Raw genomic sequence first — 19,760 nt, 5'->3', positions numbered from 1 at the left:
GCCCCGCCCACTCCAGGCCGAAGCACCGCCCGCCGCTCCTCCCAGGCCATCGGGTTTCCCTGCTTCGCTGGGCGTCCGTCGGCGGGCCAGACAGCGCCAAGTGGTTTCTGGCCACCTTGTATGTGAACGCCACCATCTTGCCACAGCTGTTCAGCTGCCTCCCTTGTGCTCACAGAATCATGGAATCATAGAATGGCTTGGGTTGGAAGGGACATTAAAGATCATCTACTTCCAAACCGCCTGTGGTGACTTCAACTACAGCAGTGTTCAGAGACTCCTCCAGCCTGGCTGGAACCCCTCCAGGGATGGGGCATCCACAACATCGCTGTTCAGCTTGCTCCAGTGCCTCACCACCGTCACAGTAAAGATGTTTTTCCTAATACCTAATCTAAACCTACCCTATTTCAAGTTGAACCCACTCCCCCGTGTTCTGTCACTACATGCTGTTACAGTTTTGCCCCATCGTTCCTGTAACATCCTGTACATCGTTCCTTGCACTGCAATTGTCCGCTTTCTTTCTCTGGTGTCTTTCTTGTCTGGACTTCAACTGAACCTCATTTTCCTTCTCCTCGGCCTTCTCAGTTCACTCATTCCCATGCTCCCTCACAGAGATAGGCATGAGGTTCTCCTGGTCTTTCCTGATGCCAGATCCAGATTCAGATCCAAGCTTCCTATGTCTATCAGATAATGTTTGCATCCCCAAACACAACTCTCATCAAGCTTGGGAAGAGGTGTTTAGTGCGTTTGTAATTCAAGCTAGCTATCACTCCTATCATTTACTGCAGCACCTCCATTGGGTGAGAGAATGGTGGCCAGGGCAAAAGTCCTAAAACCTGTGACTGGCATAACTTAGCTTGAAGTGCACGTTGTGCACCTAGTGGCTTTTGGCTCTTTTATTAAAAAAAGTGTTGCATTATTTTGGATTGTTGTGGTTTGATTTCGGTTCAAAATGAATGCTTTTCCAGTTTTGCCTGGATTTTGGGTGCAAAATAGCAGCAGTACACGAAACTTCCTTCTAGTAAGAAAGTTGCTATAAAAAGTTTTGCTGTTGCTACTACAGCTTGCTCTAAAAGCTTTGCTGTGATTTAAAATGCTTCATTTGCTCCTGTGTCTGTAAGAATCTCTCATTTCCTTCTTTAAATTCCTGTCTAATTAAAAAAACAGTACATCATGGTTAAATAAAACTGTACCCAGGATAACCCTGATTTCCATATGCAGATTTATCTGCACTGACAGCCCCCTCTCCCTCTCTTAGTCTTTCTGTTTCCTCTCCCTCCCTCACTCTCCCTCTTTCTCTTCCCCTCTCTTTCTCTCCTTGTCTTTTTGTCTCTTTATGTCTATTGCATTATGCCTGAATAATTTTCAGTCTTTTTTTTTTTCCTCTCCTCTTGCACGCACATGCTAAAATAACTAGACAAAGATGCAAGGTGGTTGCTGCAGTCCCTGTCTCTAGGACAGAACCAAGAAAGCTTGTGATTGCAATACCACCTTTCCTTTTTTTTTTTTTTTTCCTCCTTTTTTTTTCTTCCCTAGCCATGCTTGGTGATTAAACTTCCTCAGGATGGGGAAGAAAAAGGAGCTGGAAATGAAATAGGGTTGAGGAAAAATCCCATTGCAGCAGCTGCAGCCAGTGGTGACTGCTGCCAGATGTGCGAAGGTTCCTGGGGTCCTTGTCACTAAAAGGCAGTATTCAAATATTTGGAGACAAAAGCTGCATCCTCAGTGATCATTTTCTTTATTTAACATGGCAGCAGGCATCGTGTGGGGAAAAATCAACATGCTGGATGTTGAATCGGACTTTTATCCTTTCTGGGATGAAAGGATGTTATCTATCCCGTGCCAAGAGGGAACTGAGGTAAGAGAGCTGATCCAGCTCCTTTTTTTTTTCTACTATATTTCCTAAGCATCTTTTCTGAAACAACCTATATATATATGTGTGTGTGTGTGTGTCTGTGTGTATATATACATGTTTCTATGTTTGTATATTTGTGTATTCGATTTCAAGGCAGTGAGTGGTTTGGTTTTTTTTTTTTTTCTGCCTTCACATCAACCCAGAGAAAGTTAATTCACAATATATATTCAGAGCTTGTTCAGAAGGGTCGTTTTGTGGGATTTTTTTTAATACCTTTTTGTTTCCAGAGAAGACTTCAGCAGTGACATCATGGTCGGCTGCTGATATTAAACCCTATTTTCAAAGTCTGTAAAAAAAAAAAAGCCAGTAACTTTGTGATAAGAAATTGTGCAGAAGATTCATATGCTCTATTTTTCAGTTGCACTCTAAATATTGGAAGTCTTATTAAAGCGATAGTGAGAATTTTTTATTATTATTATTTCTAGCACAGAAGCGATGAATGCTGCATAATTAAGTACAGTATTTAATTTGGCTGTTGTGAAGCAAAAGAATAAGGTAATAATTTTTATTGTACTAATCAGACTCAAGATGTTCTCTGTGTTAATTGGGTTAAAAAAATTGCAGTACTTATTAGAAATTCTAATTTCACAATGCAGCACTGACAATAAGCTCAGCCAGTGAATTATTCACATCTTTAATTTGCTCTCTTAATGACAGTGTTCTGTAATCAGAGTGCAGCGACTGCTTCCTATGCATTATGTATGATGTTCAGGACTTAAATGCAGGACATTATGAAGCCTCTCAGTGGCTCAGTAATTAGTTTTCCACAAGACAGGGCTTAGATATTCACAGATAAAAGTCTACAGCTGAGATAATGTTAAGGTGGTGACTCATGCTAACAAAAGCAGGGAAGTTCAAATTTAATGCTGAAACTGCTCTCCATTCTCCCTCATTGTGCGTAGGTGCAGGGGGAGGGGAAGAAAGTCTTCCAAACTAGCCCGCCATGGTGAGTACGCCGCGGACAGCCCGAATGGGCAACCCGGGGGCTCGCTTTACTCCGGGACCGCGTTTTTGGCAACTTTACTGCGCGGAGGGTGGAGGCGGAGCTGCGTTTCGTGCCTCTTTGTAGTGGTTGTGAAAAGGGCAGCAAAGTAAACACCGTCAGAGAGCAATCATGTATAGATGAGATGTGTTTTAAAGGATTTTATTTGAAGCACTGACGTTCGTAACTTAGTCAAATTACGGTGTTTTGAGTGGGAGCTACTTTTTATGTGTAGAAACTTTGAGAACATCTGTTACTTGCTATATTGCTGTTGTACCTATTACAGCTGTCATGGTCTTTATACGTTTTAAAAACTTTATTTTCTAATAGTTTAGTTCTCACCATCCAAAAGATGAACTCTGATGCAGGTTTCTTGATTTTTTCCTTGGATCGTTTACCTGGTGTTAGATCAAGTGATTTAAATGTAGGGAATAAGTATGGCTGTGTAACTTTCCTGCTTCTACATTATAGAATGATAGGCAAGAGTATTCAAATGAAGCTGGAAAATGATAGTTTTTCCATACTTAGTTGCTAATCTGGGAGACTGCAAACTGTACGTTTGTCCTGTGTTCTCCCATTAATCAGACATTTTTATTGGAAACAAAATAACTGACTAGAGAAGGTTCCTTACTTAGTGTTGATTCTCCAAAGGCTTGTGGCCTTTGTACAGGATTGTGACTCTAATTATGATAGTAGATCTGCCAGTAAAGTTTTGGGCTGAAATTAAAAACAGTCAAAACACTAAAGATCCCAACTTAATAGCAGATATATGAGAATAAGAATTTGGAGTACATCTAGATTTTTAAAGAAAAATATTGTAAAACTAATTTCTTTAAGTTTTTCAGCAAAGTCTACATCTGGAATTCAGTGTTATTAGCAGCTATTTCTAGTATTGTCTGGCCTCAAAGCCATGGGACGTGTTGCTAAGTAATTCCTCTTATCAAGCAAAATCCTTTATCCTATTGGTTGTATATAGTCCAGCCCTGAAAGTCGTTATCATTAAACAGTTGAATTAGGAAGCTGCAGATTGAATCAATGTAACTAGGTGATTTGCAGATTGTAGCAGAATCCAAGTGATTGTATACATGAAGAACTTGATTTGGTCTTTTCCAGAAAAAGACTTTACTTCCAAGTCAAGATCCCACAGCAAGTGGGTCACTACACAGCCACATTTCTTCAGTCACTTCAGTGTGGAATCATACAATTGAAACTTATTCCCAAAAGGTGTCATATCTGCCCCCTCACTCTTCCTCCAAAGCCACAATCAATAAAAGTTGTCTTTTTAAGTGAGCACCTGCCTGCCTAAAGATTTGTTATGATTACTTACCTAAGTAAGTTATCTATTCCAAGATTTCACTAGTCTTCTCATTAGAATGTTTTTTGTGCTTTCTGATCTTAACCTGCTAAAAGTAAATTAGTTGAACCCATGAGCTTTTGTTAGTTAGTAGTGACAGGGATTCTTTTTTCCTCTTTTCCCCTGACTCATATATTTGAGATTCTCAGTCATGTTTCCACTGTGTTATTCTTTTAAACAATCCCTGTTTTTTGTTTTCAACTTAATAGAAAAAAAATATTTTTCTTGTATTCCTTTAATTCTTGTTGCTGTGCTCTGGACTCTCATTATTTCTACTTTCTTGAAATGCAGTGTTTTGGACTTAGACATGGTTTCAAATGCCACGTAACTTCTATATTTTCACTTAATGAAATGTGGTTTGTCACTTTTTAAGAATATCTAGTTTCCCAAAGAAAATTTTAACACAATGACTTGCACATGGTGGGTACAAAGACATCTGTTAACCCAGGATACAGTCTAGGGTATCTACAGTTAACTGGAAAAGGTGCAGCATGTGTTTGAACAGGTCTTTAGTTCAAGGATTTATGATTTCTATCAGGAGTCTTCATAGTTATTGTTTCCAATATCCTTATCTCACAAGATAAGTACCTGTGACTGACCTGATTAGTGATGTCCAGATGTGAGGTATCAAGCTGTAAAGAATATCTGAAGTGTTCAATCCTCAGAGGATTGTTTCAAGTTGTAGAAGTACTGTTGCAGAGTCAAAATTTTATAACAATGCCCTTGTTATAAAGTAGATGGGTGGCTAGAAGTTAAAATCTGAACTTTTCCAGTCAGATTGGACAATCTGAATTTGAGGCACTATTACAGGCAGGTGAGAATAATTTTTTACAAAAGTGGCAAGAGTGTTATTGGCAATCAAAAATTACCCTCCAGGGTTAACTGTGAAGCAGTATGTTTTAGGTTAAAAAAAAAAAAAAAAAAAAAAGAAGAAACATTTAGAAAGTTATCACATTCTAACTAGCCTAGAAGATTGTCTCTACATCTGAGCTATGCATCTGGGGAAGGGCCAATTGTTGTGTACCCAATCTGTTAAAGTGGAGAACCATTCAATTTTAGTTGAAAGGAAGGGCCCAATATCTTTCCTGGGTCAGAGGAAGATTGTTCATATTATCCTTGAGTTGTTGTGGCATGGGAGGAGAACAACACTTATGAAGTCAAAATGGAAAGTATGTGTCTTAAAAGTTAAAGATGACTGCCTATGCTTACAGAGGATCAGATTTAATATATTAAAAAAGACATAGGGACCAAGAAAAATTTTAAGGACCTTAATGTGGTTACACAGTGATCTAGTTCATATTTTGGTATGTAACCCTTTTACTGTCCCCTTTTACTGACATGTGATTTCTTTCATTTAGGAATATTGCAAGTCTTTTGGAGTGATCTGATTCATTTTTCTTTATTTGTTCATATATCAAAAAGCAGGAAAAATAGTTCTAACTCAGTAAAATTTTATTGGAAAAAGTTAAGAGAAATCCATCCATAGTACATTTCCAGGAGTTGTATTTTGTACTTTTGTTTTTATTGCTCCAGGCTTAAGTACCACTATAAATATTAGGTTCTGAAGTGGTATGATGTGTTAAGTATTTCTAAATGTCTTCTCTTAATCTAGCCTAATAATGCAGTCTTTTCATATGCATAATTCCCATGAAAGCCAGTGGGAGTGCTACATTATAGAAAGAATAAAAGATACATATGCCAAGATGTCTTCATTTTGAGTCATTGTTTTAACTTGATTGACAAAGAAGAAAGTTGACTAAAGGAAATATTTTCTGAAAGTGGAAAGAAGGTTATTGATAATATTTTTAATTCCAAATTTACCTGTTTCGCCACTGAAACGTATGCCAATAGAATGACAGTAGTCAGAAAATCTGACAGAAATCTCAAATTAATTTATATTCACTAATGCTTTCTAGGAAATATTTCACAAGTAGAACATATGCATTCTAGTCTGTAAAATTCCATATAATTGACCCACTAATAAGAATTCCAAAATATATATATATATATATGTGTGTGTGTATGTGTATATGTGTATATATACGTGTATATATTGTGTAAAATAGAATAGCAAGAAATATTCGTAGTATAAACCAGTTTGGGCTTTTTTTACAAAGTCAGGCTGGAAATAACATAATATACTGAATGAGTTCAAATAATCAATCTTCTGTAAAATTTAAATCCATAAAACTTTGCAGCTCTTATCTGTATCTGTAGTAGGTTGGAAAAAATAGTAGTAGGAATACTTAACACTGTACAAAAGCACTGTGCTGCTTCCAAGTGGCTTTTCTTCTGTGTTATCGTCTATACATATGTTCTGTACTGACTGTCATCCCAGGAACTATTTCATGTCCTCATTAAACCTGAGTTTTTATTTTTTGTGTGCTAATTTTTCAGCCTTTCTTTTTAAGCTTTTCCCAGTGCTCTTTTTGAAGCTCATGAGGCTTTTGCTATTCCCAAAGCATCCCTCCATAAAATTCTTGTTTTGTTTCTGCATGTGTTTGCAAGAGTCCTTGAAATCTTTATATCACACATATCTTTTTTTCATTGTTTTGTTGTAGTATCCCATTTCTTGTCTCTTGCAGTATTTAGATTACAAGATCATTAGTGAAAACAAGGGGTTTTTTCTGTGCTTGTAGAGAGGACAAAATAAAGGGGGTTTAGACTCTTTCTAATAGTAGGAATATTAAAAGTGTGTGAAGTTAATAATTTTGACTGCCATCCTTCTAATCCCTAGTAATACAGGCTTTTCAACTCTTAACAACTTCTTCAAAATAGAATTTCATCTGGATTTTGGGAAGTTGACAGGTTAGGGTGCAAGAAAAATGAAAAATAAAGGGGCCACCAACAAGCAGAACAGAACTTAACCTCAAAATATTTCTGTTCCATGCCCTCTGTTTACTATCTTTGCTTCTCCGATATAATACTTCATCAGAGAGACCCTAGGTCAAATAAAACTATTCAGAAAGCTTTTTGTCTCTCAGGTACATAAATTCTTTCTGGTGTGTGGTACACAGTGACAATACAGACTCTCTTGGTCCAGATGAAGGATTGTGTCAGTCCAGCTGTAGAATGAGTGTTTTGGATTTTTTTTCCAGAAGGAATAGCTTTAGCTGAGAGTGGTTGATCCAGCTGTCTATCAGCATTTTGGTGTACTGTGTTGGTAGTATCAAATATGAAGGTATACTTGGGGAAGTGGAATGCACAACTGTGCAGTCCAATATGAAGCTTAGGAGGAAACTGACTAAACCATATCACACACTTTCTGATGCAGAATTTTTTTAAACCAGAATATTTGCATTACCACCACTGCATGGATTTTCAGTTGACAGTATTTGAATGAAGGCTATTTGAAAATGGTGCAGTTCTCTGAGTCCAGCTATCACTCTCCACCTTGCACTGTCTAGTGTTGGGACAAAAGGCTGGGCTCCCACTTTGCTAATCAGCAAAGCTCTTTCTCCTGACTTGTCCAGAGGCTGGAAGTTTAGAAAGCAGATCAATGTTTTGTGTGGATGCAAATGTGGATATCATACAAAGGCACTCAGTGTAAACCATATTTGGTTTATATACAAAGATGTGTTTAAAAAGCAAAATAGCTAGCTTTGACCAGTGTCATTACAGAAATCATTCAAGAAAGTGGATCTCTTGTTTCCAACACCACGCTATTTTGTCCATTCTTATGCAATCTTAGAAATACTCCCTTTTCTCAGTGCTTTTTGCTCTTTGCTTCAATGTAACCTGACAAAAAAAAGTCAGATGACTATTGGATACTTAGCATAACTTCAAAGATTTTGTATTTAGAAAATGTTGATTTTTTTTATCCTCTGAATATTACAGTAATATTTATATAGTGGAAGGAAGAAACTGTGTATCTCAAGTTCTCCTTTATCAACTTAGGAAACAGAGATATAATTAGCAAAAATGATTCAAAGGTGATGGCTCATACACAGTTTCTCATTCTACATAGCTCACCTGCATGATTTCAGGAGCTCACTTCATTCTTGCATCTCCATTCCTCAGCTGTGTAATAGAAAAGGAAACCTCTCACAGAATTTACAGTTCAAATCTCTTTGGACAGTTTGAATTTTCATGCAGTTTTGTCTCTTAGTATGTCATTAAAGCACACCAGTGACATTGTAGAATTGTTTAAAGACACTGGGAGGCTCCGAGATACTCTAGGACTTGAGCAAATGTATAAAAACAGGTTGGTATGAGCAAGTTCAGAGATTAACAAGTGTTTCTAATGGTCATCATAAAGGAGTTCTGCTGAACATCTGTGTAGTGAGATTCTTGAAAGGAGGTGGAGAAAGAGTTGATTTTTAAAATGATAAATACTTTGCAGAAGGGGTCATTTAATATACTGCCTGTGAAACATCTTTTACTTAAAACATCTTTTTATAACTCTATTTCAAGTTTTGCAAGAGAAATTTGTCAAAATACTAATTATTAGAAGGAGCTCTGAATCAAAGCCTTCAAATTCAAATTGTGTTCTTTAGTTTTATTTTGCTTTTTATGTATTTTAGGTCATGTTTTTGTGTTCATGTTTTGGATACCTTTAATATGATTTCCCATTGCTGTTTCTTAGAGCTTGGTAGAAACACCATCTTATAGCCCTGAAGTTTTTTTTTTTATTTGTTGGGTTTTTTTATTTTACTTATTTCAATGTGTGGGATAAGGCTGTCTAAACTGCGTCATAAAACTATTTTTTACCTACGTACACAAAAAATATATTTATAAAACTATTTCCTATTAAGTTTGTGGGGTTTGTGTTTTGTTTGTTTTTTTTCCCCTTGGAAAAAGTGATTAGTGAAGAAAGAATGACCTTCCTCTTTGAAGGCATTCCAAAGCATAACAGGAAGCAGTAAAACCAAAAACTTTTAAATATGTACCTGGAAATCAGTACAGGTAGTCCAAATATGAGCTGTTACCCAGTACACTAAGAACACTGTGTACAGATACTGCTTCTATCAGTTGATATCAAACCCTTTGCCAAAGTAAATGAGCTTACCCTTCATTTTGCAGATGTCCTGGCTACCTAATTTGTAAAACATGGGTGTAAAATGATGTAATCTTTGTTTTGACAGCAATGACTTAAATAAATATAGCTGAAACAGGCATTCTGGCTGAAGAGTTCATAATAACAAACTTTAACATGACTGCACAAAGGAACTATTCTGCAGTGTCTGTCACTCATGGATAAAAAACAGAAGAGTTTTGTTCATCTATCTGGTATCTAACCTCCAAAGGCCTCAGTCTGTATGATAACTGCAAATAATGCTATTGTGGTGATCTTGTCTCCAGATGTCCACGGCAGGATGTGAACAGGAGTTGTATTATCCTTTTGGCATAGAAAGGTTAGATATAAGATAGAAGGGTGAGGATGATGTTTGATGCCTAGATCTGAAATCTCCAGAGGGAAATGTCTTTCTGGCAAGAGAGAAGAGAAAGTTTGTGTATCTGAAGTATTTTTCCCCTTTGTAAAATTTCTTAAATTTTATTCTGCCTTCACTATTTTTAGTAAACATACACACAGAAGCTGAAAGGAATTATATATATTTTTAGAGATTTCTCAGGTTTCCTGATAAGGGTTTTATGTTGTAATTTGCCAGGTAAGCTTGTAAGACTTAGAAGTACATTAAACTTCCCTTGTTGTCAGTCTGACATGTGAAGTTTAAGCTTGGAGCAATGAAAGTAGAGAGCAATGAGAATAAATTGACAGCTGTCTCACAGCAAGCTAAAACTAGAGAAATTAAAATACATTATCATGAAAACTGTATTGGAAAATGCGTCTCAAATTAACTACTGGGCATAAGTAATGAATCGTACCTAATTGCATGTTGCATATTCTAATAGATTTAACAATACTTACCAAAATAAGGAAGCCACTCTATTTGAAAAATGAAAATTATGCAATGGTGTCATATAACAGATTAGACCTAATAATTTCAAGTAGGTTGGTAAAAGCTGTAAAATTGTGCTGTAATTACATTTAGAGCTAGATGCTTTTAGTCAACCTTATCCAGTAAAACAACACTCCAAAGATATTGTAATTTGTCCGCTACTCAGACTGATGTGGTTTTCAGTATATGGATATCCTTTGTGGACTAAAGTAGAAAAATAACCTCTCCCACTTCAACACTGAGTACAAATTCAAGCTGAACATTCCAGGAGATTTTGAAAGCCCATCTTAGAGGAAGAACTGAGGCAATGGACCTCCCTTATCACTATTTATTTGGGGAAAAAAATGGGTTTTCAGATGTGCATTGAATGAATGGTACTTGTGTTTCACCAAGGGATGAATTACAAGCAGCCCTCACCACTCTGGGCACATATGGCTGACCCTTGCACTTTGATGGGAAAAGTTCTTGCATAGTCCCTTTTCCTGTTGCATGAATATGGTTCTTAACAACAAACTAACAAACCAAAAGAATTGACCATTTGCAATAGTGATGAAAATTTACAGTTTTATTTCAGTGTGATGGATAGCTGCTCACTAAGGCAGACACTTGAACAGACAGCTATTTGAGAATAAATTCATCCTACACTAATAAAAAGAGATTTTTTTATTGTTTGTTTGTTTGGCATAATGAACACCAGAGACAATATTGTTGGTTGAAATGATGAAAATAGTTTTGACCTCATCTAGAGGCTATTTAAGCTGAATCTTAATTTTTTAATGGAAGATATGATACCATAAATTGTGCAAAAGCCACTAAAGAGAAAGCCAACAGGAAACTCACGGAGAAACTTGAAAAAGAGAATGAATGTCACTGTTTGACTGTCATTCAATTTTTTGGCTATTTACCAATAGAGAACACCTTTAAACTGCTTAGTAAAGCAGCTGGACGACAAAAAATTTCCAGCTTTATGGAACAGAATGTGTCAATTTTTACAGTGAAAATCTGGCAATTTAATTCAAAATAGAATTTTTAGAGTTTAAAAAAATAACAGTTGATTTTTTAGTAACAGCACTTTGAGATACTTTAAGATCAGGTTTTATACACCTTTATTTTCTGGAAATTGTTTCTTGTTCCTGAAATTTTAGAATTCACATTTTTGACTGCTTTCAAATATTTTGATTTTCTATATTTAGCTAAGTTATACTTTAGATATTCACCATAGAGCAGGGAGCATTTTTAGATAGATGTTGCCAGTCATCTTTACTAATTGAATAATCTCTTGTATATTAGCACAGTGGTTTAATCTTTTTGAAATCAATACTGTATCTTAATACTTCTTAGAGTCAGCTATTATTAGCAAGAAATCAGCTAAATATATGAGATAATCACAGCTACACAAAAGTCACCTATCCATTATAAATAAACAGTATGATAATTAACCTACAAGATTTTTTCCTGACCCTAAATTGAGGGTCAATCAGGCCTGTTGTGTTATATTTGAAGAGAAAATACACTGACTAGGATCTCAAAAATAATATTACCAAACTAGCATATTGGTTTTTTCTGAGCTGATGTACATCTTAACACAGCAGCTAAATTGAACATAGCTTTGTGGTGATGCAATACTGCTGTCTGCTTCTGCTTCAGGACATACCTTGATCTGAACGAATATTTGGGATGTCTCCCCAGTACACTGTTGCAAATGCAAATTGCAGTTTTTTTCCATATTCATTTTGAATAGTAGATTTTTGAAATTTGAGGTTCAAAATGTTAATGCTTCTCAAAATATTATCAGTTGACAAGACAAAGCAGTATTTTATTTTGCCAGTGTTAACACTGTTTATGAGCTTTCTCTCATTCCAGCTCAACTGTAAAGATTGTTAATAAAGCCAAGTGAATTCTTGTGGGATGCTCTGTATCATACAGCAGTCTGATAGGAGATTTTTTTTCCCATTTAAATTTTGCATCGTCAAGTTACAGTAATAACAGAAATTATATGATCCATGTCTTGTTACTAAGTGTTCTCCAACTTCTGCTTTTAACCTATGTTGGATTCTGAACCAGTTGGACTTGAGGTCTGATCCCATTCAAATGTTCTTAAAGCAACTGTTTTATCTAAAGTCTCATCCAAAGAATAGATGAGCTTCCTATTGCAAGGAAAACAGTGTGACATAGTAGCAAAATGTACATTTCCTTTCACATTGTGCATTTCACTAGTTATTTGCAGCACTTTTTGGCAGGGTTAGGAAAAGTAGATGTATAAGATACTTCAATTCCATACCATTTTTGGACATTGTTAATGTGCATGTTTCTTGATGATCAAGAGCAGTGAGAGCTAGATTGTGTGTCTTGGTTATTAAAATGAGATTTCTGGAATTTTGATCCATAAATTCTAGAAAATGGCACAGGAAATCAGTGCTCTTACAGTTGTCTAAACCAGCATATCCCTTAAACTCTACATGCACGTATTACTATAATCTTAATTTCCCCTTAAATTTAGGTTCTTGCATTTAGCTACCCACTATGACCACTGCACTCTTGCTTTTCCTCAATGTATGTTAAAATCCAGTGATAAAAAGGGTGGCACTGAAATGCTGCCTTCATCTTTTGAGGTGTCTGATATGTTTTGGGAGAGGTATTTGGTACGCTCTCAGTGCAGATGGGCAGCACTAAGCTCTGCAGAAATCCCTAAGTGTGATCACATCTGTGTTTTCATGTAGCACGTTTTAACTACCAGGTTGTTCAATAGTCTGAGAGGGATGATTGGGGGAGACAGTGGGTGCTGAGCCACACTGCAGACAGGAATGCCAGATTCTTAGTGCAAGGGAGAAGAAGAAAGAGTGGTGGGCTGCATGCCAAAGAGATGGAGAGAGTGGAATGAGCAGCATATTGGTTGGTTTTATGCTTTGAATTAGAGAATTTTGGTTTAAGAAATAGTCCTGTAAGACGAGTCCATATTGCATATGGGTCTGGATTTGTGAGTTAGTATTTTAATTGAGTAATACTCAGGCTTTAATATAAGCTTACACTGTATTAAACAAGAGAGAATCAATTTGAAAGGGAGGCCTTTACTGAGGAGTGAGTTTTGCACTACTAAGTAAAAGTTGCATTCATGTTGCATTTTCATTTAGCTAGCAGACACCCCATACAGCTGTCTGCTTTCACAAAGTTTGTAGGAATGTTAAATCTTTGAGACCTTTTCCCATGTATTCGACTTACATGGAATTGGTTACTGGAAGTGATCAAGAGGAGCTGAGCAAAGCAGCTCATTTTTTTTTTCAGGAAACCATGTAAAAAGGAACAATAGTCTTTGGTTCAAGGAGCTTTTTGTTCTCTCAGAGTCTACAAAAAATGCTGCCAAGCTTGGTGTCTTAGTAAAGATATGGTGTTTCTTTCATTTAAACTAATTTAAATATACTCATTATTTCTTATTCATAGAAACCTGATCCATATCCTGAAGAATCAGGTCAGGTGCCAGGCTTTTAGGAGTAAGAGCTTCTGATGGAAAGCTATTACTGATGTTTCTTTCTACTCTTACCCTAGAAAACTGAACCACATGCCCTGCATTCCTATTTCCTTACTGTCCTCTGCTCTTCATATCTGTGTTATTTTATGGTCTACAGTATTCACTGTTTTCTTTTATCAAGTGATAATTTTATAAATTTGCAATGGATTATTCACTTTCTTAGCTCCAAATAATCCATTCATTTTCCTTAATTATTTCATAATCAATAGGACAAAAATCAGCAATTATTGCCAGGTAGACATTTTTCTGAGCTTTTAAAAAGCTTCAGGTTTCTTTCTTATTGCTTTAAAAATCTTTAGAAATTTTAGCTAAAATTATGTCATCTTATGTTTTGTCTGTGCCATCAATTTTCTTAATCTAGGAAAAGAAAAAACATTGGAATATATCTACAAACATGAAGTGATAAATGTTAAAAAGTTGACAGTTGGTAGTAGTACTTTAATAGAATCATCTTCGATAACAACTCCTCTGGTACCTGTTATATGTGCTCATGAATAGCCACTGAACTAACACAAAACATCTGCTGCTTTGGCTCAATTTAAATGCCCCAATCTGATAACCTTGTCAAAAAATTTAACAGTCGTCTAGAATGGAAATTCACGTACCAGTCATGATCCATCAAAGAGAATTAGACTCCACACACACAGAAATACATGTTAGCAGATCTAAAGATTTTGTGTTGAGCATTACTTTGTATTGCTATGTTTTGCATTGTGGTTAATGGTTCAGAGTTAGGGAGCATTGTAATTATACAGGTAAATATTCAGGCACTGCCTACAATGTACCACTGAGAAAAAAGGCAGAAAAACATTTATTTAAATTGGATTCACTGATGCATGCATGTGCAGATTTTATAGAGTAATAAAACTCTACATGCAAGACCTGTTCATATTCCAGATTCTTTAAATTTTCAAGGATTCTTCATGTAAAGAACACTAAATGAAATATTCCTTTTACAGTATCACAGGCTTTTACAGTGTATTTTGGGGAAGTATTTTATATGATATATGTTGAAATTAATTTTCCAAGAAAAAGAGGACTCTTACATACATATAAATTTCTGTGACTTTTCTTGTGATATCTTTTTCTGATTGTGACAGTTGTGTGACTGAAACTTCTTACCACTTTTATCAATAAAAGTGACTGATAGATTTTTTTATTTTTGGGAATCATTGAGTGGATTTTTCACTTCTTTCTAAAAAATGAGTGTAATGGAGATTCTGTTTTACATACTGAAAATCTAAGCTTTCTGTTATTTCCATCTTATGACTTCCAACTTTTCCAGTTATTTTTTAGAAATCATTTTGATGGTATGACTTAAGGAATCTTAAGGTTGTCTACTTGCCACAGTTACTCTTTTTGATCTTCAAATGCCTTTTTTTCTGGCTCTTCGATCCTGACTTCTCGTGGTGGGCTTGAAAATCAAATATACTGGAAAGTAAAATAAATAAATCTTTTAATGTGTATTGGGATGTTAATTGTTTCAAATGCTTCAGCACCTAGAAATAAATAACCATCTTTTTTCTGCTAAAGTCTATATTTTTTTTAATCAAAAGGAACAGCATGGAGAAAAAAAAGTGCACAAATTGCGAACTAAGGGGAAATACTCAAATCCAGTTTCAGATTTCATTCTTGAATCTCATTAGCACATATGTGTGAAATGGTTCTGCAAATCCAGACAAAGTAATCTGTAGAAAAGCAATGCAGAGTCCTGCACCTGGGGAAGAATAGCCCCAGCACTGGAGGCTGACCTGCTGGAAAGCAGCTCTGCAGAGAAGGACTTGCTGTCCAGTGGACAACCAGCCAATGGGCAGAAACTGATGCACAGGGAATTCCATCTGAATATGAGGAAGAACTTCTCTACTGTGCAGGTGACTGAGCACTTGGAACAGTTTGCTTGGAGAGGTTGTAGAGTCTCCCTCACTGGAAACAGTCAAGAGCTGTCTGAGCAAAATGCTATGCCATATGCTCTAGGATGACCCTGCTCAGGCAGGTAGGCTGGAGCAGATGACCCAATGTGGTACCTTCCAACCTCACCCATCCTGAGATTCTATAAAGTATAACTTGTTAAATTTTAAGTTGTCTTAATACCATAACAACTGGAATAGACTTGAGACTGGATGTAGAAGTACCCAGGCCTTTATCTTGAAGGTGATTAGCTATTTTTCTGTGAATTTAGGTAAGTACTTTAAGTACAGTGTTTCTATATTTGATACAATATTAGCAAAAATGTAGTACATGAAGGAGAAACATTTTAAAGAGCAACTTGAAAGTTGTTTGTTGTAGAGGTCCCGGGTCTGACCTGGACTGTTGCTATGGTCTTGTGGAAAAGTAGCAGGACTTAGTTTTTTCCAAATGTATGGTATATGCAGGAGTATAGGAATGTGCTGATTTTGTATTAATTATGTAGTTAATATGTAATTAATATATGCATGAGTATACATATTTGTAGGTATGTGTATATGTTTGTGTTCAGTTGGCTACACTATTGTTCTCTAGAGAGCTCTGATCCCCTTCAACGTCATCCTAATTATGTAATAGATAAGTAATTAAGACTTTTTTCAAGTATGTTCAGTTCATTTAATTGCTCTTTTTTTACCTTTTTTGTTTGTGTGTGTTTAGGTGATCAAAAATTAGAAGAATTTTCAAAGGCAGCATTAAAATTCAAAGAATAATTGCACATATTTTTCCTATTGTTATTTGCACATCTTTCTACATTACCAAGCATGGGCACTCTAAGCTAATTTTGCACAAATCGATAATTTTAATAAAAATTAAGGAATTCAAGAATACTTTACAAGATATTTCTTCCTTTTCTTATCTAATTAATAGCCATATGACCTACAAGCAAAATTTCAAATAATATCATGAGTTTCTTGATCAGTGGAGAATACTCTTAATTAAAAAAAAAAAAAAAACAACCAAAAAAACCAGACCAAATCTATAATTGCTAGAAAGTTATAAAAGAGAGGGAGTGCTCTGAAGAGTACTATATTGAAAGATATATTGAAAGAGAGCTATATTGAAAGATCTTACAAACTTCCTTGAATATTTTATTTCTAAAATTCACAGATTTGTGAGCAAACAAAACAATGCAACTGAAGGAAACGACAGATTTTCTTAGAACACCTTAATGAAAATAAGAATAAAGTGGAGTTTGTTTCATTTCTGATGGGGGATTTTTTTCAGTTTTTAAGTAGTTTCAGTCCTTCAACTATTCAGCAATTTAAAAAGAGTTGGCAGCAAATGGAGGAGTTTGAGTCCCAACACTGGGACATGACAGAGTACATGAATAATGCAAAGTGGTCAATGACTTAATGTCCTGATGGATGTTGGTGACAAGTGGTGTCCTTCAGGGGTCTGTACTGGAGCCAGTGCTATTAAATGTCTTCATCAGAGACACAGACAATGGGATGGAGTAGACCCTCAGCAAGTCTGCAGTTGAGACCAAGCTGTGTAGCACTGCTGACATGCTGGAAGGATGGGATGCCATCCAGGGGGACCTGGACAAGCTTGAGGAGCAGGCCGATAGGAATATCATGGGGTTCAGTCAGGCCAAGTGACCTGGGTCCAGGTTACATGTGATGGAGATGAACGTAAAATTTGCAGGATAGTTCCACACTTGCCTGTGCAGTATTAAAATGCATTAACAAAAAGATAAGCCTCAGCAGGTAATACTAAAAACTGTAGTGAGAGCCTGATGTTGTTAAATACTGTGTTAGACAGACTGAAACATCTGGGAAAAAAAAAAAAAAAAGGCACAAAAAGTGACTTTATGAATAAACTTGTCATATATGTAAAGAGGAACAAAAAGTACAAAACTGAGGAACTGAGGTCAGTGCTATTTTCATTTATCTCTTCTCTTTTGACATTTTTGTTAGTGAGCTACGAAATCAATAAAGGCTAATTTCATTGGCAAAGATTAGCGAGTACATAGGAAGGAACACCATACACTCAGGATGTGGATAGTTGCTTTCAAGGGCATTTTGAATAAAATGTATTTGTTATAAAGTAAATTGAATGGTTCTTTTTGTCTAATTGGCTCATATATCAAACATTAAGTCTTTGGAATACCCACTACACAAAACTAAGTTTGCAATATTGAATATACTTAAAGTACTTTGTTTATTTCAGTTATTTTTACACCCTCATAATAAATGCTTGTCTGGTAACCAAAGCCCTTTCATAGAAATAATAAATCATGTAACTCAGAGTATCAATATAGTACAAGAAGTGTCCTTTTAGCACCCTCTTAATCAATAATGTTCAAAAATTAAATATATTCCATGTGCATAATGTGTGATGTAGTTTCCCTGAAAGAAAAATGCAGGGGTTTGTGCCTTCTATAGGAATTAACTACTCAGTATCTGTAAAGTTGGAACTGCTAGTTCTGGAATTAAGAATATGGTTGCACACTGGATACTCAGCAACAAAAACAGGCTTTGGCAGGAGTAAAAAGAGATTCTTCAAAGCTGAGGAGGATACAGATATGCTTTCCAGCAAAGCAAAGGCCAGCTTACCCTGAGCTATGCAAGCTGATAGGAGAAAATGGAGAGTGGTAGAAGTGGGAACCTCTGCACAGTGTGGTCTGGAGGCAGCTGTTTGCCAGCCCAACCTGTCACCTAGAGAGGTTTTCTGTTTGCCTGAGAACTGGATCTAGGACTGTGTTGCCAAAGCTTGTCCAGGCCTGTGACTGTTGCCTCCTGACGTTCTTCCCTGTGGGTACCAATGATACTGCTAGTGGCAACCTGGAGAGTATCAAAACTGACTGCAGAGCTCTGGAGGATATAGTCAGCAATGTGGAGGCCCACTTCTTGTTCTCGATCTTGCAAGGAAAGAGAGGGCTGTAAGGATGCTGTAGCATCAGAGTTTGGATATGGACCTGTTGGTTACAACTGAGGTTGGGTTTCTATGACCAAGGGACCTTGCTTGAGGACCAGCACCTGCTTGAAAAAGATTGGAATCCACCCCCATAAGCAGGCCATTGGTATCTTTGCCAGGCCTGATAATTAGGGCTTTCAAATACTCAGGTCAACAAGGGCAAGAGTTACCACCAGAGATGGAGAAGTTGGGGTTAACTACAAAAAGTTTGGGGTGAATGAAAGAGAGCATATAAAAATCAACAAAACAAGGCTAAAGTGGGGGCATTTCAAGCATTTGTGTGTAAACAAGGAAGTGCCATTATGAAAAAACCCAACAACCCAGACTCTGAGAAATTGGCATGCTGGTGTGCTTCTATGGTGGTCTGTACAGTGTTGTGGAGAATAAATATGAGGAAAATCAGAGATTTACATGCAGTTGCAGGGATATTATCTTGTTGGGGTCATTGAGATGTAGTGGGATGGTTGCATGACTGCAATAGAAGGACAGATGGCCCTGCTTAAGTTGGGTGGTTGGGCCAGATGACCTCCAGAGGCCTGTTTCAACCTCAGACATTCTGTGATCCTATAAATTCAGCTAAAGTTAATACATGTTCCATTAAACTCATTATTTCTGATCATGTATTCCTAATAATATTGGATAACAAACACTGGCAATAAATGGCATTGTAACTTGTGTTTTCTGTGAAGTAATGCTGTATTAGCTTAGAGAAGAAATGTCTTTTTAATGGTTTCCTTTGGAGTAAATAAGCAGAGGAAAAGCTCCAGTGTCATTCATACTGAAAGTTTGATGCAACACATCCTAAGGTGTGTTTGTTCTTTATTTACTGTCTTAGCTAAGCATTGCTGAGAGGGGAATTAAGTTCTTCATATCCACTTTGAAAAGACTCCTATAGAAGCAGTAAATCTGCTTCATACTTCTGATGTATTTCAGAAAAAAAATAAGTGTACAGTTTAATTCCAATGCATATTTTCCATAAAATCAACATTATTTAATGATTACTGTAAGTCAGTGTAGCTTATGAATAAAAGCATGAATACTTAATTTATTGTTGACTTCTTTGTTGGTACCTAGCTGACATAGAACACAATAAGAGCACCAAGGTGTTTTTAGTGATGATTTACATGTCTCTCTTATGGCCTCAGCCTAGCTGTAGAATAAATTTGTAAAGGCAAGACATTTGAAGACGAAAGATCTAATCCTAT

The sequence above is a fragment of the Parus major genome, chromosome 3 (genome assembly GCF_001522545.3).
Source record: "Parus major isolate Abel chromosome 3, Parus_major1.1, whole genome shotgun sequence".
In the NCBI taxonomy this organism is placed as follows: Eukaryota; Metazoa; Chordata; class Aves; order Passeriformes; family Paridae; genus Parus; species Parus major.
The sequence above is the reverse complement of the archived record's forward strand: the minus strand, read 5'-3'. Positions refer to the sequence as shown.